The sequence below is a fragment of the Crotalus tigris genome, unplaced genomic scaffold (assembly GCF_016545835.1).
Source record: "Crotalus tigris isolate CLP2741 ecotype Arizona unplaced genomic scaffold, ASM1654583v1 scf7180000019070.2622420, whole genome shotgun sequence".
NCBI lineage: Eukaryota > Metazoa > Chordata > Lepidosauria > Squamata > Viperidae > Crotalus > Crotalus tigris.
The window spans coordinates 247,888-265,592 of NW_024097360.1; the positions used below are offsets into that span (position 1 = coordinate 247,888).

Sequence of the window (17,705 nt, forward strand, 5' to 3'; positions counted from 1 at the left end):
TCATCTGGAAGCCGCGCCCACCCCATTGCCAGCAATGGCAAAACCGTCCCGATACATTGTGCGATGTCATGTGACGTCGTGAGTTTGACATATCTGCTATATGTAATTAGCAACACTTCCTCTCCCACCTTCTAGACAGGACCATCCATCTTCATTGAGGCCTTTTTAACTTTTACTTTTTGACATGTATAGTATTATATATGGTCCTTGAAAATATCTCAGAAGCTATCAGTCATTGCAAAATTATGTTGCCCAGCCATTCAGAAGGCTGGGTTTACACAGCACATCAACCAGTTATGGTGCATGTACACTATCTTCTGGAAAACCCTAAATCAGTGATGGTGAACTTGTGACACACGTGTAAAAGATGACACACCATGATATTTGGAGTGATACACAAGCATTCACCAACACCTGACAACTATTATCAAAAGCACACCCTGTTCCGTTGTGATTTTTGAAGACTGCGGAGACCACCCCATTCTTGTGCAGTTTCCAGATCCTCTGGAAGTCACCTGAGAAGCTGTTCATATGTAGCCTCCAGAGCCTCCCAAAGTGGGTTTGTTTTGCTCGTATTTCATAACTATTTGAATAGACTGTATTATTTTAAATAAATGAATATGTAAAGAATTTTTCACTTTTGTTTAGGGATGAGGGGGTTTGAGATGCCAGCAGAGTCAAGTTGGCTTTTTTTTTTTTAATGTTTGACTTGCCAAGTCCATCAAGTTCCCCATTACTGCCCTAAATGGATTGGATATTGAAAGGGAACAAGGGTTACACATGTTTCTATCTAATCTCTGCCAACTTATTCTAATATTGTATTTTTGGCAATTATCAACTATCAGCAAGGAGATCCAAGTTCATCACCACCCATCCTAACACTGATATTGTATAAAGATATCATCTTTACTGTCTTCCCAAAAACCTCTGAATGACAGGCTTTCATTTTGGCGTGAGGCACAACACCCTACCAAAGGAAACCCGGTTTAAGCCAACTTTCTTTGCCTTCCAACAAACTTAGTTTCAACAAATGCCTCCGTAAGTGATAGTTGCTGAGCTACATTTTTGCTGCTGCTCTTTTGTGTACTTTTAGAAGCTTCACATATTTTGAATTTGTGGCACGTTTATGTGTGCTATGCTACTGGGAGAATGCTCCAATTCACATAGAAAGGTGATTGATAAAATAAGAATACTAGCAGTAAAAACCTTGTTGAGGTTGGTAACAAAATATAAAGCACAGAGGGATTAGCAATAGACAGCAAATCAGAACTTCATCCAGACATCTTCCCAAAGGATCTGTTCAACAACATCGCCACACATCATGGTGAGCACAACAGATGTTGCGACTAGGTTAGAGGAAGTCTGCATTGCCTGCCAGCTTTATATTGTGCCTCCTATATGGTTCCTACTGCTTCATCCATAAGAAAACCAAATCAAGTATTGTTGTGTTTCATAGGAAAGCAAAAACATTGGACATGCTACATGTTGCCAAGTATTAAGCCTGCAAAAATAACTTGAAATGCCATTCCCATATCCTGTTTAGCTTCCTGGCAAAGGAAACTGCCAAGGAGCTTATGAAGAGTTGGTTCGCCTCCAATCCATACGAACTGGGGAGTATGTCCTATTAAATTCAGCAGGACTTCTCTTTCTCCAGGGTTCCTTCAAGGTTTAATTTCTTAAATTTCAGGAACCAGTTTGTTATTATGTTACATAGTGCATGAAAAACCTGGTTCAGCATTGGTTCCTGTATTGCAAGGGTAAGGAACCTTTAACCATCCAGATATGGATGACCAACCATTTTCAATATCCCTCATGGATGGCCATAGTGGCTAGAGCAGTCCAGCCATGGCACTCTTGATATAGTGTATGTAGAATATAGTGTGGAACAATATATCAATATTTCATTTGACCTTCATATTACAAAGGGGTTTGGTAGCACCTTTTCAAACTAATACATATTTTTAAAGGCATAAGCTTTAGGGAGCTCCAGTTCACTTCATCAGATACATGGACTGATGACCTCAATGCTAATCTTGAGCAGCCACTGATGGCCCATTCCACTGTCTCTATTCCCTTTTCTTTCATATTTACCTTACCAAAGCACAACCTGCCTCAACCAAAGACTAAGCTTTAAGATGCATGCAAACCCTTGTACCAGTGTTATGTCATAACATAGCTCAATCGCTGCTGTGATCAAGAGAGAGAAGACCATCTCCATCTGCTCTTTCCCATTTTCCAAGACACCTTCCTGTCAGGGGCCGAGGAAATCAGGAGATTCAGGCAGTTCAAATGAGTATAATGATTCATTGCAAGCTTAAGGCCTCTACAAGAATCTGTGCTACTAAGGATCAAAGCAAATTGGTGGTAGATAAGAGTCAAAGGAATTCAAGGTGGGCTGGACTGAGATCTCTTGTGGGCATGCAGGAACTCATGCCTCCCTTGGGCTCAGCCTCTCCTATATTCCCCTTGTGTTAGACAGGAAAGTCTGTAAAGGGCTTCTACTCTTCTTTATTGGAATGAAAATAAAAGGTGTTGCTGCATTAGATGCTACTTTCACACACAAACAATTGTGAGCAAAAACCTCCTGCAGGTTCCTCTGTTCAGGGCAAGAGACCCAGGGAAGTTGGAGGTGAGACTCATACATACAGGGAAGCACAGGAATGTCCAAGGTGTTCATTCCACTAATAATACTCTTTTCTTTCCTAATTGTCTCATACTGTAAGACCTGAATGGTGACAGTCCCGTTTCCTACATCTTTTTCCCTACGTCCGTAGGAAAAAATGAGAGCTTGATTGATGATGTGCCATCAAGTTGGTGTTGATTCTTGGTGACCACACAGATTTTTTACATCAGTGGTTCTCAACCTGTGGGTCGGGACCCCATTTGGGGTCGAACGACCATTTCACAGGGGTCACCAAACAACACAGTCCGCCATTTTTTTCCCCTTTTCCTTAGCTGTGCTACTCCCTTTTATTCTATTGGCTTTTGAAAACCAATAGAATAGACTCTCTTGAATAGAGTCTAATTTTATTGGCTTTCAAAAGCCAATAGGAATTGTCCAAGCTGTCTCTGCCTTGCTGAGCCTGCCAAAAGTCCCATTCTGCAAACGGTGCTGCACCAGTTGAGTAGTCCTCGACTTACGACTGGTTGGGGGTCGCGGTATTAAAAAGGTTGAAAACCACTGTTCTACTCACCTGCATATCTGTACAAAAAATATCCTACTCCACTTAAAATTTTCAAAAATCATTAAAAAATAAGTATTGTTATTCTGTGGTACCAGCTTAAGAAACATTGAAGAATCCTCATTAGCTGACTGTAGCTTGCTTTGGCTTAGCTTAGCATGTCAGGTTGGCATGATATAATGAAACTTGTCATCTACCTCTTGGTTGTGCCAGCAATGGTAAGTTAACCAAGTTAAATGCAAGGCCACAGAGGCTTGAGAAAGTAGCATTTGTACCTTCCCATACTATCCCATTCTGAAAAAATGCAGTGCCTATAAGCCCCCAATCATGCAGAAGATCTCCCCAAGAGATTAAAGAAATTTAACTAAGTGGTAACAGTCACTTGGGTGTTACCCATACCAATATGAGAAAGCCTAGCTCATCACTCCACATCCCCTCAGCCCTGTCCAAATATGGAAGAGATATTCCCACAACGTATATAACTTGGAATTATCCCAGAAGCAGCAGAAATAGCCCACAAATCTGCAAACCACTTCACAGCCTCCTTGATTCAAGTCAGTTGAATCAAAGTGAGTCACAACTTTGATTCATTAATCCAGTTCAACAAGGCCATAGGATCAGGTTCAGCAAATCAATGCTCCCTTTCAAAACTTTGCTAAGCCCTAGATTACTACAAACTCTATCAATACAGTACAGATGGAGATTCATCCTTTTGCATTCAATGTGAACTCAACTCTCTCTTCAGATGATGAGTTTCTGGTAATTTCTGCACACTTTACCTTCTCTCAGCTACCTTCTGCTTATCAGTCAGTTTGTTTGGGAGGAAGGAAACTTGAAATCTTCCAGACCATTGTGACCTATGTCTCCTTTTTACTACTTATTAGCCAATCAGTTTATTTCAGAACCCCTGTTTGCCAGTTTTCTTACCCAACCAACTTCCAAACCTGTGTGTGCATTTCCAGAAACTTCTGAGTTCTCTTACCCTAATGACACATCCATATTATTACTCAGTAGTCCATTCTGTACATAAAGTTGTTGGCACTCTGCGAATGCGCTCCCTACCACTAGGAGTGATGATGATCACTATCTAGCTGCTCAAATGTAATTAACTATGTTATCTTGACAGACTTGCAAATGGGTGACTAATCTTGCCCAGCTTATATAATACATAAAGGACTTTTTGTTTCTTCCTGCTGAGATCAGTCCTTGGCAGGCTGACCTTGAATCCACACAGACATTGATTGAGACATATCAGGTGAAACTGATTGGAGCAAAGGGGATCTCTGTTCAAAGTGGAAGGAAACAGGGGAGGCCAAATTTACAAATGTTGTATGATGTTTATTGCCTATGGAAGAAAAGCTTGCAGAAATGCTATGCAATGAATGCAGCCCAGTTTAAACCCTCCTGCATGAAGGGGCTCTTGAAACTAGCAAGTCCAGTGCAACACTTCTAGCTAAAGCATCCTGCACAGACAGCTACCTCATCTCTGCCTGAACAGTTAAAATGAAGAAACACTCATTCTCTGGTAGTATTAGGTATGTACAGACAACACACACACACACACACACACAGAGAGAGAGAGAGAGAGAGAGAGAGAGAGAGAGAGAGAGAGAGAGAGAGAGAGAGAGAGAGAGAGTGTGTTCCAATGTCTAAGGGGCTGCCACAAAGAAGTGTGGTTTAACCTATTCTCCCAGGCAGGACAAGAAGTAATGGATGGAGAGAAGCAACTTGGAACTAAGGCGAAATTTTCTGACAGTTAGAACAATTAATAAGTGGAAGAACCTGCCTCCAGAAGTTGTGAATGCTCCAACACTGGAAGTTTTTTAAGGAGAGAGTGGACAGCCATTTGTCTGAAATGGTATAGGGTTTCCTGCCTGAGCAAAGGGTTGGACTAGAAGACCTCAAAGGTCCCTTCCAACTCTGTTATTCTGAGAAGTTTGGAAGTTTGGAAATTGATTGGGTAAGAATATTGGCAAGTGGGGCTTCTGAATGGCCGGTAGGTAGCAAAGAGGAGATGCGGTCAGAATGATCTGGAAGATTTCAAGCCTTCTTCCTCCCATTGAGTTGACGGAAAGATGTTTTAAAAGGTGGGATTAAAAATATAGCAATAATTGGTTCCACTGTCAAACTGCTCTGTTGGAAAAGTTCCTTTTCCCTGACTACTATTCTGTTGGAATCTGCCTTCCTAGAGCTTAAATCCAGTACTCTGTGTTAGTTTTGATCTTCCTCTGTGTGACATCATTTTAGATATCTAAAATACTTCCATATTTCACATGCACACAGTCTTTTCAAGGTTGAAAGTTTTCAAATCCTTCCATTTATCCCTCTTAGGATTTGAATTCTAGCTCCCTGATTTTCCTCCTTCTCCTTGTGGAAACTTATTCCAGTTTACCTGAGCACAGTACTTCTTCAGGTGTGGAGTCCAGAATTGAACACAATACTGATGGTATCATTTGACTGAAGCAGATTTGGTTCTCCATTATTTGGGAACTGTATTTCTATCCATGCAATCTAAACTTGTGGTTGCCATTTCTGCAGCCCATTACACTGATGATCTACCCATTCCAAGATCCCTTTTTTTTTTTTACAAATTGTGTTTTATAAAAGCAATTTATTAATTAATGTTCTTCTCGTAACATGTAAACATAATCTTCATTAAGGGATTAGCTTGTTTAATTGAGCTCTCAGTCCTTTTTTTTCCCCTGTAATGTGAGGGACTATATACTCCGTATAGCTGTAAAAACGATTTAAGCATAACAGAGCATAAAATGTTCGGTTTTATTTTGTGAAAGGAAAAATGTACACATATTGGAAGCAATAAGAAACTAAACAGACACGTGGGGCTCAATTTTCTGGGCTGAGGGAGAAATGCAGGTGACGAAAATGAAGCCCAACAGTCTTATCTTGTGTGGTGACTTGGCCTTGTTCTGTAGTCATTGCTGGTTCCTTTCTTGGTTGGTTCCTCTCTCCCTTTTCCTCTGGAATCCATACTTTGTCCTCCCTTTCTTGATAGTTGCTTCTGCTTTTCCTTACCCCTCGTCTCCGAGCAACAGTTGGTCTTCAATCTTCATAAGAATTTTTCCCTTCTTGGCTTCTGCCTTCAACCCTCTCCTCCTCCCCTGCTTTTATTTCTTCTGCTCCTAGCAGACCTTTCTCAGGGTAAAGGTGTGTGTGAGCTTCCACTGTGTAAATTAAACATTTAACTAACCAAATTAATTCACATTTGAAGGGTGTGAAAATATCTGGAGAACTTTAATTTCTGCTTTGCTCTAAATGAATTCATCTCCGTTGTCCATTCATTTTTCTTTTAGGTGAAATCTGTTGTTTTGGTACAGCCTGGAAGTGAACGACAAGAAAGAGAAAGCTAGCTATTTCTTCTCATTTTTTGTCACAACATTAACTGCAAAGAGGACAAAGAATTGGGATAATGTTTTCCAGGGAAGATGCCTTCGGACAGCAAAGGTTTCTAACACCAGCCCCAAAATGAAGCATTATAGAGTTGAAACACTGACTTTCTATAGTCATATCTGGTTCTACCTTGCCTGCAGAAGCAAATAGCAAAAGAATGGATAGGGAAATTACACTTTGAGATATAAAGATAAATCTCTACACTTCATCCTTTTAATGCAGATTTATCTTCTTCCCCCTTCTCAAAACTCTAGATCTGGAGTAGAAAATAGGATTCAGCCTGGGAATTAAAACATGGTTCTTATCTCAGCAGTTACAATATCCAAGGTGGGGATAAGGTATAAGTAGGGAAAGCTTCTCAAAAATACCACCTCATGACGGCTTCAGTTTCTCAGTGGAGCTGCAAGGAGGATCTGTGATCCATCTTCTCCTCTATAGACAGAAACAGTTGGAGTAGAACTGAACTGGGAGCCATTGCTCTCGCTTGTTTCTGCAAGAAGTACTTTTCTCTGTACACAAAAAGGTGGGAGGTGATTCGCTTTGTAAAATGAAGATAGTCCAATAACATGTAGATCAAAAATGCCCAGGTGAGTGTACCTATGAAAGGACAGCAGATACAGGAAGATATGTTGTGGTATAGCAAAAACATTTTCCAAAGTATACATCCAAGACAACCCATATGTAAAAATGTACATATAAGAAAGCAGGAGGGAGGCATAAACATTCATATATTCTTTGAGCAGTTCACGATTGGATACCATGAATGGTCCGAAATAAATTCAGGAAAACGAGAAACTGGAACTGAAAGATTTATCCTGTAGAAATGCTTTTTTTGCTGTTCTGTTCAATCATATTTGATTCTTGGAGACAAGTCCCTGCAATTTTCTCAGAAAGGTTTTTCAGAAGTGGTTTGCCATTGCCTCCTTCCTAGTGCTTAAAGAAAGTGATTGGTCCAAAGTAACTCAGCTGGCTGTCTGCCTAAGGAGGGACTAGAACTCATGATCTTCTACTTTCTAGTCCAGGGATAGGTAACCGTGGCTCTTTTATGACTCGTGGACTTCAACTTCCAGAATTCCTGAGCCAGCATGGAATTCTGGAAGTTGAAGTCCACGAGTCATAAAAGAGCCAAAGTTGCCTACCCCTGTTCTAGCCTGATACCTTAACCAGTACACCAAACTGACTCTCCATTCAAATTATACTTTCCTAACAAATTGGATTTAATTCAATGAAAGACAGAAAAGCTTTGAAAAACAACGGCTGACAATAACTTCCAGTTTCTAAAGACCTTTGTTGACTTCCTTGTTCCGCTGTATGTGCAGCAGTTGTCCAAATATGGGTGTTTGTTTACTTGGTGTCTTTTTGTTTGTTTTATTATTTTGATACTTTGCATCTCTTTATTTTTACGCTTTGACTTTTATTTCATTTTTCACTTGCTCAAACCTACTAGTGTACTTCCTTTTGATAGTGTTTGGTCTCTCTTCCTAACTTCGGTTTGCTTTCCCCCTCCCCCTCCCCCCAAAAAAACCTTCTTTCATCATGCAGCAATTAGCCACAGCCTCATAAATCACCACACAATCTGCTTTACTGGCCTGGACCTGCTGGGTCACTCCTTGTTGATTCTCCTTATGATTAAACTGAATCGCACATTAATCTTTGTTTGAAATAAGCTTACTGATAACTACTCTCTCCAGTAGCTGTTAAGCTGTTTGCAAACAAAAAGTTGAAGGATTTCAGTGACCCAGGTGGAGATAATGTGACAGGTGAATTTAGTCTCAGGTTTGCTCAACTTCAAAGAGTTAAAACCTGAAACCGTAGATGATTTCTTTTGGCTTTCTCATGGAGCTTTTCAACTCAGGCTTGCACCTTTTTTATTAAAAGTGTATAACTTTGTTTATATTTTTTCAGGCTTGCCCAAGTAGGAATTGGCACCTGCTCAAGTTGGACTCACAAGCAGGCATGGAATGCTAACAGCTATGGCACAAGGACCCTGTTTTAGTTGCTTAATAAGGGACGATGAACCGAAATGGACCCATTTGGTTATAGTCTCACTTGTTAGCATGTGAATTACTGGCTACAAAAGGAATTTGTTTTCATTACATATGCATACCTCGTCTGCAGTGTTTCAGAATTGGCAGTTTCTGATGGCCATCTTCTGGCAACAGTTATCACTTTTCCCTAGAATGGTCCACCTGTTGTATTCTTCCTGAGGAACAATAGAGAAATAGAGGCAGCCACAGTAGAAGAACTAAACAATATTGCAAACCTGTATGATAAATACCCTAAACCAGGCCAATAAGAGGATAGAAGGCCAGTGCTGCTTCTATCAGGAAGGCAAAAAAAAAAGTTTTTAAAAGGAAGGACAACACAGCACAAATGTGAGCTGCTATTATTCTCATTGTTGTTCTGGAATGACCAACCCATTTAAGAAACAGTTTAGATGGAGGGTTTGCACTACAGCTCCCAAAACATACAACCAAAAGTTTGTATTGGAATCTTGTACCTAAAAGAAGCCACTGAGAGGCTTGGAGTCTCCAGAGATTCAGGGGAACTGGCAAGGTCCAAAGAAATGCAAATGAAATGTTTCTGTTTGATCAGGCCAAAGAGGAAAGGATCAGAGAGAGAAGACTTATCCATAGATTTGTGCAATGGTCAAAGTACAACAAAACCAGATGTTGTACTAGAGCGTCATAGCATCTGTTGTAGGTGATGGTGGATCCATTAGAAGTACATTTGATGGAAATTTCTGGATGGACATTATTTATTACAAATGGCCTCAAAGACAGTCTGCCATCCACTGGAATGTTGGGACACAGCAACCAAGACAGAAGGGAGTCCCGGAGACAGATGAGAAGATCAGAAGCAATGGGAGGGCAATAGTCAAGGCAAAATGATACAAATACATTAATGAATGAATTAAGTAATCAAATGGTTTTAACAAATGGATGATGGCATCATATTATGACTTAAATAAACACACACACAAAGTTGGTATGTGCCCCCTTTGTAAATGTACATCAGTGAAGTTATAATGGTCTGCTCCATAACTAATTTATTGCAGAAAAATCCATTGCTGTTCATGGTGCATTTGCAATGTAATGGGGTTGCACATTTCTGGCTTTATGGATTTCCAATCAGATTACGTTTTCCACACACTGCGAGTCTTATATGAAGGCAAACCAAATGAGAATTATCTCCATTGTATAAACACTGAGGCTGCTGTGAAAGCAATCTCTGTGAAACTGGAAAGAACTTTCATTACCTTAGTTGCATGGTTACAGATATGGGTAGAGACAACCAACATCGTAAATCTGGCATAGTAATACACAGGGTATGCAAATAATGACCTTTCACAATGCACCCAAGGGCTGAATACACGGGCTTGACCTAAATCAAAATCAAACTTTGCTGAACTTTTTAAGAGACATTCTGAAGAAGATGCATGACAAACTATCTGAAAATGGAACAAGAATCCAGATGGATGATGTGCTTAATTTGTTCATATTTCATGTATGTAAATTCTTATTATTTGGTGGAATTAACATCACGAGACAAATATTCAAAAGAGATGGATGGCGAAATATAGATTTAAATGTCTAAACAAATTCTATATCAGTTTTCAAGAGTTAATCAGAGATTAACAACTGTCACCACTGTTTTCCTATGAGATTTTAGCTCAACTGTAACAGTGAATGAGTTCAGCATTTGCCTAAAAAATGCTGCAGGATCTCAAGAGACAATACCAAAATCTCATAAAATGTTGCCATTTGTGAGGTTTGCCACTGTTTCTAATGTTTTAAATACATATTTTTAATTTAATGTTAATCCGTAGACTTGATTTAGAAGTGCCTTGGGTGGTTGGTGCCTGCAGCTACCATGCTACCAATCCTTTCTCTAATTCATATACACCATCGCACTGATTATTTTAGTTGTGCAGAAATTTTTCACGTTTACAGACAATAAAATATCACCTCAGATACACATCCCTTTCTATTTAGGTCAACAAAGCTGAGAAAGGCAAACATTTGATGACTGCCTGGAGGTTATAAACAGTGGCAGATTTTAAGAAACCTCTAAAGCTCACCCCACTAAAAGTTTTATCTGCTCATTAGGCTGCATATAAAGAAATACAAGTCAAGAGAGAGGCAGCTGAAGTTGGCTACCGTAATATGGTGGACAATTTTAGATCAAATTAATGCCCGCACAGAATGAAGTAGAATGGGTACCAAATTACCTAATCTCAACTGAAAACTTTTGCAACTGATTTCATGCTCCATAGCACTGGAACCAGAGAAATATGTCTACAAGGCTGTCTTAGTTGAGATTTTTTTGTTGTTCTTTTTGTCTCCATAAAATCCCAAAGAGGAAGAGGAGCACATTCACACAGTCTATCAATAGGATTAATCAGCTACAGCTCATTATTCCTTTTTGGTTTCCATGGTGCACCATCTTGTCTGCCTTGCCATGTCCCCCAGCACAGGTCCAGAACTACCATTCTTCCATCCTAAACTCTACTGCTCTTCCTAGCAAAAGACAGCAACTGCCATGATTATATGAAATCAGTGGAAGCTTTTAGGGGCAATTTTCAAATCAACACACCAGCTTTAAAAGAATCTTTGAACAATTTCAAATGGAAACATTTGGTTAAATCATGGTCTACCCAGCAAATATAATTAATTCAATCTCCATAGAAAACATACCTATCAATATATCACACCTATTCATCGGAAAACAATAATCAAAATTCGGGTTCTATCCAACCATGGTTCTTCCTTTCCACCAGTGATCTTTTCCTGCAAGATCACTGGGTTTTCAGAATTGACACCAAGGTATTTGGGACATATACATTTGGAAAGAACAAGCTTAAGGCATCTCTCTCCCATTAATTTAGCAACTCTGACCACTAAGGAGAGATTGATTAATCCTTTTTTAAAAAAAAAAATGTGGTTAGCTTTGTGTAGACTTCCTTGTATGAAAACCTCTCAGCCAATCAGTCTGAAATTGGTTAGGTTTTTTTCATTTAGAAAGAACAGCTTTGGTTGTAAATGCATGGCGTGCTGTTCAAAACAACAAAATTGTTCATACTTTTCTAAAAAATAAAATAAAATAAAAAAGAACTTGAAGGAGGGTAGTTCCCAGTCTTATTCCGCAAAATTATTTCTAAACATTTCTTTGATTTCTGTAAAAAAACAAACAACAAAGCAACAGTCTGCATTTTTCCCATGCCAGCTAATAGGAGCCGCAAACCTTGAATTGCCTTGAATTAGATTCCACATCAGAGAAAAGAGCTCGGAGTTACGTCAAAGAGAAATCATTTCTAAAGCACTGAATTCAGCTCTGAACCAAATCTTGATGGTAGATAACTAGACAGAAGCATGTGAGCACAGTCACATCTATTTATTTATTTGTGTGTGTGTGCGTGTGTGTGTGCATGCGTGTGTGTGTGTGTGTGTGTGTGTGTGTGGGTATTGCAGGATAGCACTAAATAATCTAGCAGCAGAATCCAATTAGTTATGGATTTCAGGAGGGTTTCCTTTGTTGCTGGTACTATTATTCTTGCAAACTGAAGCTCTTTATGCCTGACTGTAGATTCCTTCTAATGTTAAACATGAATGTGCATAAAGAAGCATGTTTTGAAAAAGAAGGCCTTTTTGAGCCTGGATCCATTGATAACCTAATCTCTTTCTCCCCTCACCCTCCATTTTTTTAAAAATACTGAAACCCACAAAAAAAAGAATGCAAACAGCTGGTGCTGAAAGTGAGCAAGGGTGCCTTCTTCTCCCCAGACTCCTCTCTCTTTTCATTAAATCATTGTAGCAATAATGTGACATGGCCCCTGTTATCCCTGCAGCTCTAGCAAACAGCTTTTCTTTGCACCTCTATTCACGCTACTGCCAAGGCTGCAGGAGGGTAGGCAGGAAACTACCTGTAATTCAATTAGAAAAGCAAGCATGAAGTCAATATTCATGGCAGTAAACCAGGAATCTTGCCGGATAATGAAATGATAATGAGGATGTTCACAAAGGAGATACGCTCGCTCGGCGATACGTTTTTAAAAGAGTTGCTATAGCATGTGACCAATGTATAAAACTGGCAATGGCTTGGAGACATATGGGGGGATTCATCTGCCAGGGACTGAGGTCCATGCACTGGCATACATATTTGAGGCTGAAGATGAGCTTGAGACTCAAGAGTATCCCACCATTGTTGCACAGATCTTATGATGAAGGTAGTTTGGTCCTTAAGCCCATGAGGTTTTGGAGAATCAAAGTACTTTTCTGGATCACTGGCATTGAGGCTGCTTCTTGATTGCTAAACTCACTCTGGCTGGGAGAAACTCAAAGAGTGCTTGGATGTACTTTCATATGCAGTCAAGCTGAGGCTCTAGACAAGCTCAGTGCAGGTAATTCAAGAATCAAGAAGAACTAATTTGATAAAGAAAAGAAAGCACTAAGTTGCGCAAATGTGTTGATAAGCCAAAGTACCTTAGCAGCAGCTAGAGTCTAGGGCTCAGATTGAGGACAGAAACATCTGCAGGTTCCAAACTTTTGTCAAAATACTGAAAGTAGCATATGCTTTTTGCTTGTTCTGGATCCCACATTATGTTGCATGTTCAAAAGAGGCAGAGCAATTCAACTCTGACCATTTCACATGACTGGACCCCATCTTGCAGATGACCTTAAGGAGATCCAGGTTCAGATCCCCATCCAGTTAAAGATCTCATTGGGTGACTTTGGGTCATTCACTTTCTTCACTTCAAACTATGTCAAAAGGGCTGCTGTTCTGAGGATAAAAGCGGGGAAGAAAGCCATTTTTTTGCTCTCAGAAGAAAATATCACAAATAAACAATGTATCAACAATAGGTTTCAGAAATGTAAAGTTTCTGTAAACTGTTTGAGTGATTTTGAGCTTCCCTAAAAATTAAACACAATGCAGCAGATTGCTTTCCTTAGCTCAATAGCAAAATACATGCTTTCTAGATCTCAATAATTAATAGATAGACTCTCCACCTGAAACAATGAACAGTCTTTCCATACATGCAGGGCTGAATGAGCATGTATTATTTAAAGTGTATTATTTCACATAATTTGCACATCCTTTTTTTCCCCCGGTGCCACTACATTAAGCTGGTTTGGCAGTGCTTCCCAGATTTGCAAATGCTGTTTGACTGGAGAGCACTGCAGGAGAAACTGTGGTGAAAACATATTGCGCAACAGGCAATAATGGGCTCCAGCGTCTCATAATCCCAGTAGCTTCCACCAATGAGTAAAAGCAAGAACTGTTTTGAAAGCCTTTCTCTAATAGACAGGACCACTCTGCATTCAGACTTCATTAGGAACTCTGTTTGCATTTGGCACAGCAACTAGGGGAAGCCAAGGATAAGCCTTAGCCATGTTCTCTGCTGGGAATAGGATGGGACTGTATGCTACGCTCAGACTCCGCCGAAGACTGAAAAACAAGGGTTGCTTTTCTTTCAGCCTTCTATTACTTGGCCAAGTTGATAATACACTGGAGTCAGTCTGCTCATTCAGAGATTCTAATAACACAATGTTCTGACAATCCATTGTTTAGATGCGGCTCACAAGCTATAGCATCTGCAGCAAACTGTGGCGATATTCCACACGGTGACATGTGGTGATGATGACATCAGGCTGACATTGCTTGTATATGTCCTGATGTATGATACTGCATTTGTGGGATGACCCCTTCATAGGAAAAGAGGACCTGATGCTTTTCCTAGAAGTGCTATCAAGCCAAGAGGTAGCTAATAGTTTCCATTTAAAAAGCTAGAAGTAGCCTGCGTGCATCTTGGTTGCATTTATATCCATCTCAAAAAGGTGCACAGCCATGTGATTGTTTTAAAGTATTTTCCAACAGTTCATGTTGTGGCAGAAAAAAAATGGCACTAGACTCTTCCCAAATCCTTATTCTGCCTCAGTGATGAGGATGGCAATTGGGATGTCCCGACAGTTTTAATGCAGGACAGGTTCAGGAAGATGCTTGGTTGATTCCTCTGCCTTTATTGTCCTTCTCATTGTTACCCATCACTCTTTAACATATGGTGTGGCAGGGATGGGCAAATACAGACAGGTACTTCAATTGGCTGGTTTAGCCATCTGCCAAATTTCCTGATTTAGGACCTAGACCTAGATCTCTGAATATGGGACTGGTGCCTTTCTAAAAGCACATTAAACCCATTTGTGTTTTAAATGGTCGGCTAACAAATCATGGGGGTGGAGAACGGGGTTGAAATGTAAGGAAACTATAACTAATACCTTTGGTCTCAAGTACACTGCAAGGGAATGGAAATGTTGGCAGTGAGTGGCTGTGGATGGCAACATCTGCAGTAGCCAAGGAATGAGCAGAATGGATACGAATATAGAAAATGGTGCTATCAACCCCCCAGGAATAAAAACTGCAAAAACCAAGCCTTTTGAAATCCCCTGGGGGCCAAACCAGCACAAACTCTGCAATGAGCCCTCTAAGGATAGAGCCACCCACATAGAGCCTGTAGAACTTATTCTTGCTTTCGATTTAAGTTGTACATTTTAGAACTAAACCCATGTATATAAAGAGACCAAATCACACACAAGTGTTTGGGAAATACAAATCATGCTTTATGCAGACGATAGCCCCTATGGAAGTTCGTTGTTCAGGTTCTTCTGCAGTTTGAGCCAAATGAGCATAGATATAGTAACTGTTGAACAGAAGGAGATCTGGCAGCAGAAACCTAAAGAGGCCAATAGGAACTAGATAGATCTCATCTCAATTGTGTCACCAACAATGATGTGCCAGGAGAAGAAGAAAAAACACTGAAAGAACTTTAAGGTGCCTCAGCAATGGGCTGTGACACGAAGGCAGGATCATGAGGATATTACATTAAAAAAATTACAGGGAAATGTTCATGCTATCGTTAAAGGGAAATGAGGAAGTTATCCATTTTCTATTCAGCTAGTTTTTCTGTTGGATTTAAAATATATGTGGATTTCTATAGGTGATTTTAGCTGGGTAGCTTTTGTATGTTGTTTGGGAGCAAGGAAGAAGGACAAGCTGTGTAAGACCTGATGTCCACTCATATGCATGAGGAGACATCATAAATTGCTTTAACTAAATTTCCAGAAAAACAAACTTGTTCTATTAAGTATTTAGCACAGCTGGTATTTGGTGACTTCTAAAAATATACTTCAAACTTAGTATTCTCTGATTTTGCAAGTGAATCACTATGTTCCGCAGAGAAGAAAGGTCAAAGGGCCCTATGTAAGTCCTGCCAGTATCAGCTGGAAATTATTACATTATTTCCCTTTCCTACAGTCTAAGTGTCCAATAAGATATTCCAAGATCACACCTACCCTCTTGATCAAAGGATATCAGAGGATATTCTTTTTTATTTAATTTTGAGAACACTCTTGCATTTAGGACGGTTATGTTCATTATGCAATTATTCTCCAGCATTGTATTTTTCTCTCCTTGATATTTTTAGGTGTTTTTTTCATTATTCAATTAGTAGTTTGGGGAGATTGGCCAAAATCCAACATCCCAATGTTTGCTTGTACATTAGAACCTCAGGACAACACAGAGATAGAAAAGAGGGGAAAAGCGATCTTCCATCAGTTCTGTTCTGTTTCTCCTTCTCCACCCATCTTCCTTCCAGAATCCAAACTGAGCACGTAGAAATGACCTGTTGGGCTTCCCCACCCTCTGAGTGGTTGTTTCAGCCCTCTTTTCCAGGGGAGGAAAAATTCTCCGGAATCATAAAGAGAGATAAGGATTGCAACTTTCTTTCTTCAATGAAGATAGCAAATAAACTAATAACCAGTCAGTCCATTTGCTTGAGTCTTGATCATTTGATTAATTTTAGTTTCCTGGATGAACCCGGTCTGGATGGCTATTTTAAGCCATGGTAAAATAAGCTCTAGTTTAACACAAAGTAAGTGTCACATGGCCCACCCAAGAGTGCTGGACTGTAACTTCCAACAAATTCTGTTGCATGGGCATGCAAAGGAGATTGCTGCTTTCAACATGGTGTCCCACTCTGCCCACCTGCAGGAGTTGAAGGGCTGGAGGTTGTCTAGCCCAAACCACATTCCAGTGTTGTTCTAGATGGCAACTGAAAACGACACTATACTAACCCACAAGCTAGATGAGGTAGATATTCTCCAGAAATCAGGTTTCGTTATGATCATCTTTACATACCTTGATAAGAAACAAGCTTACACGGATAGAATCATGTGTGTCTTCGCATGCACATGCATGCACACACACACATACATACACACACACACTTATATTTACATATGTATTCTCTACCTAGGCCCAGAACATTTATAAGAAGGGAATGGATATGCTACATAAAAATCTGCGACCATCATTTAAAATGGGAGAGAGCTTTAGTTTCATTTATCATTTTTCAACCTGGAGCCACGGAAATGTCAGAGACCCCTTTTAAATATTCAGTGCTATTCAGCAAAAAACACTTTAGCATATCCATACTTCCAACTATCCTTCTTTTTGCTAAATATGATCAAGATTGAAGCCCACCACAAGGGAGAAATGACTGTGTAAACTAGCTTGCAGAAAAGCAATTTTCTCTCTAAAAAAAATTGCCATTTGCAGGAACGTCAGAAAATTTTCCTTTCTTAAGATGCATGTTCCAGCTTACACCTTCCCAACTTAATTCATTTATTACTGTCATGAATGAATACTATTTCCAAAGTGGACACCTTCTCATTTATCTAACTTTCCCCCCTCTTCTTCTGCCTCCTCCTGTCTTTTTGCAAATATCAAGATATTTGAGGCTCCTTCCTATGTTTTTATGTTATGAATCATTCTTTTCAAAAAGCTGCTCTGAATTACAGAAATCGGTTTTATGATAATAGCAAATCAACTTCTTCCATTTTTTTAATTCCTTGAACCAGAGTTTGGCATCAACAATGTAGATTTACTAGGTGGTCAACAAATAAAGCAGCAATGAACTGTTAATAGCTATTTACAGATATAGAAAATACTCTTAAAATGACAATCCTGTACCCAATTAACTGGGCCCTCTTTCCAATAAACTTTGTGAGAATGGACCTGGGCGGCTTTGCGTCAGGATGCATTGTTGCAGAGAGCTGCAGA

General features: G+C 39.7%; 1 long non-coding RNA gene across 1 annotated transcript in view; it reads right to left on the reverse strand.

Annotated features, from left to right (window-relative positions):
- Window positions 1-5,963: 5,963 nt before the first annotated feature.
- Window positions 5,964-17,705, reverse strand: part of LOC120315310 — a 64,206-nt gene continuing 52,464 nt past the window's right edge. The window contains exons 2-4 of the long non-coding RNA XR_005558654.1: window positions 8,698-8,793; window positions 6,962-7,187; window positions 5,964-6,518 (exon numbers count right to left, since the gene is read on the reverse strand). This is a non-coding gene — a long non-coding RNA (uncharacterized LOC120315310). The remainder of the gene's footprint in view (window positions 6,519-6,961; window positions 7,188-8,697; window positions 8,794-17,705) is intronic.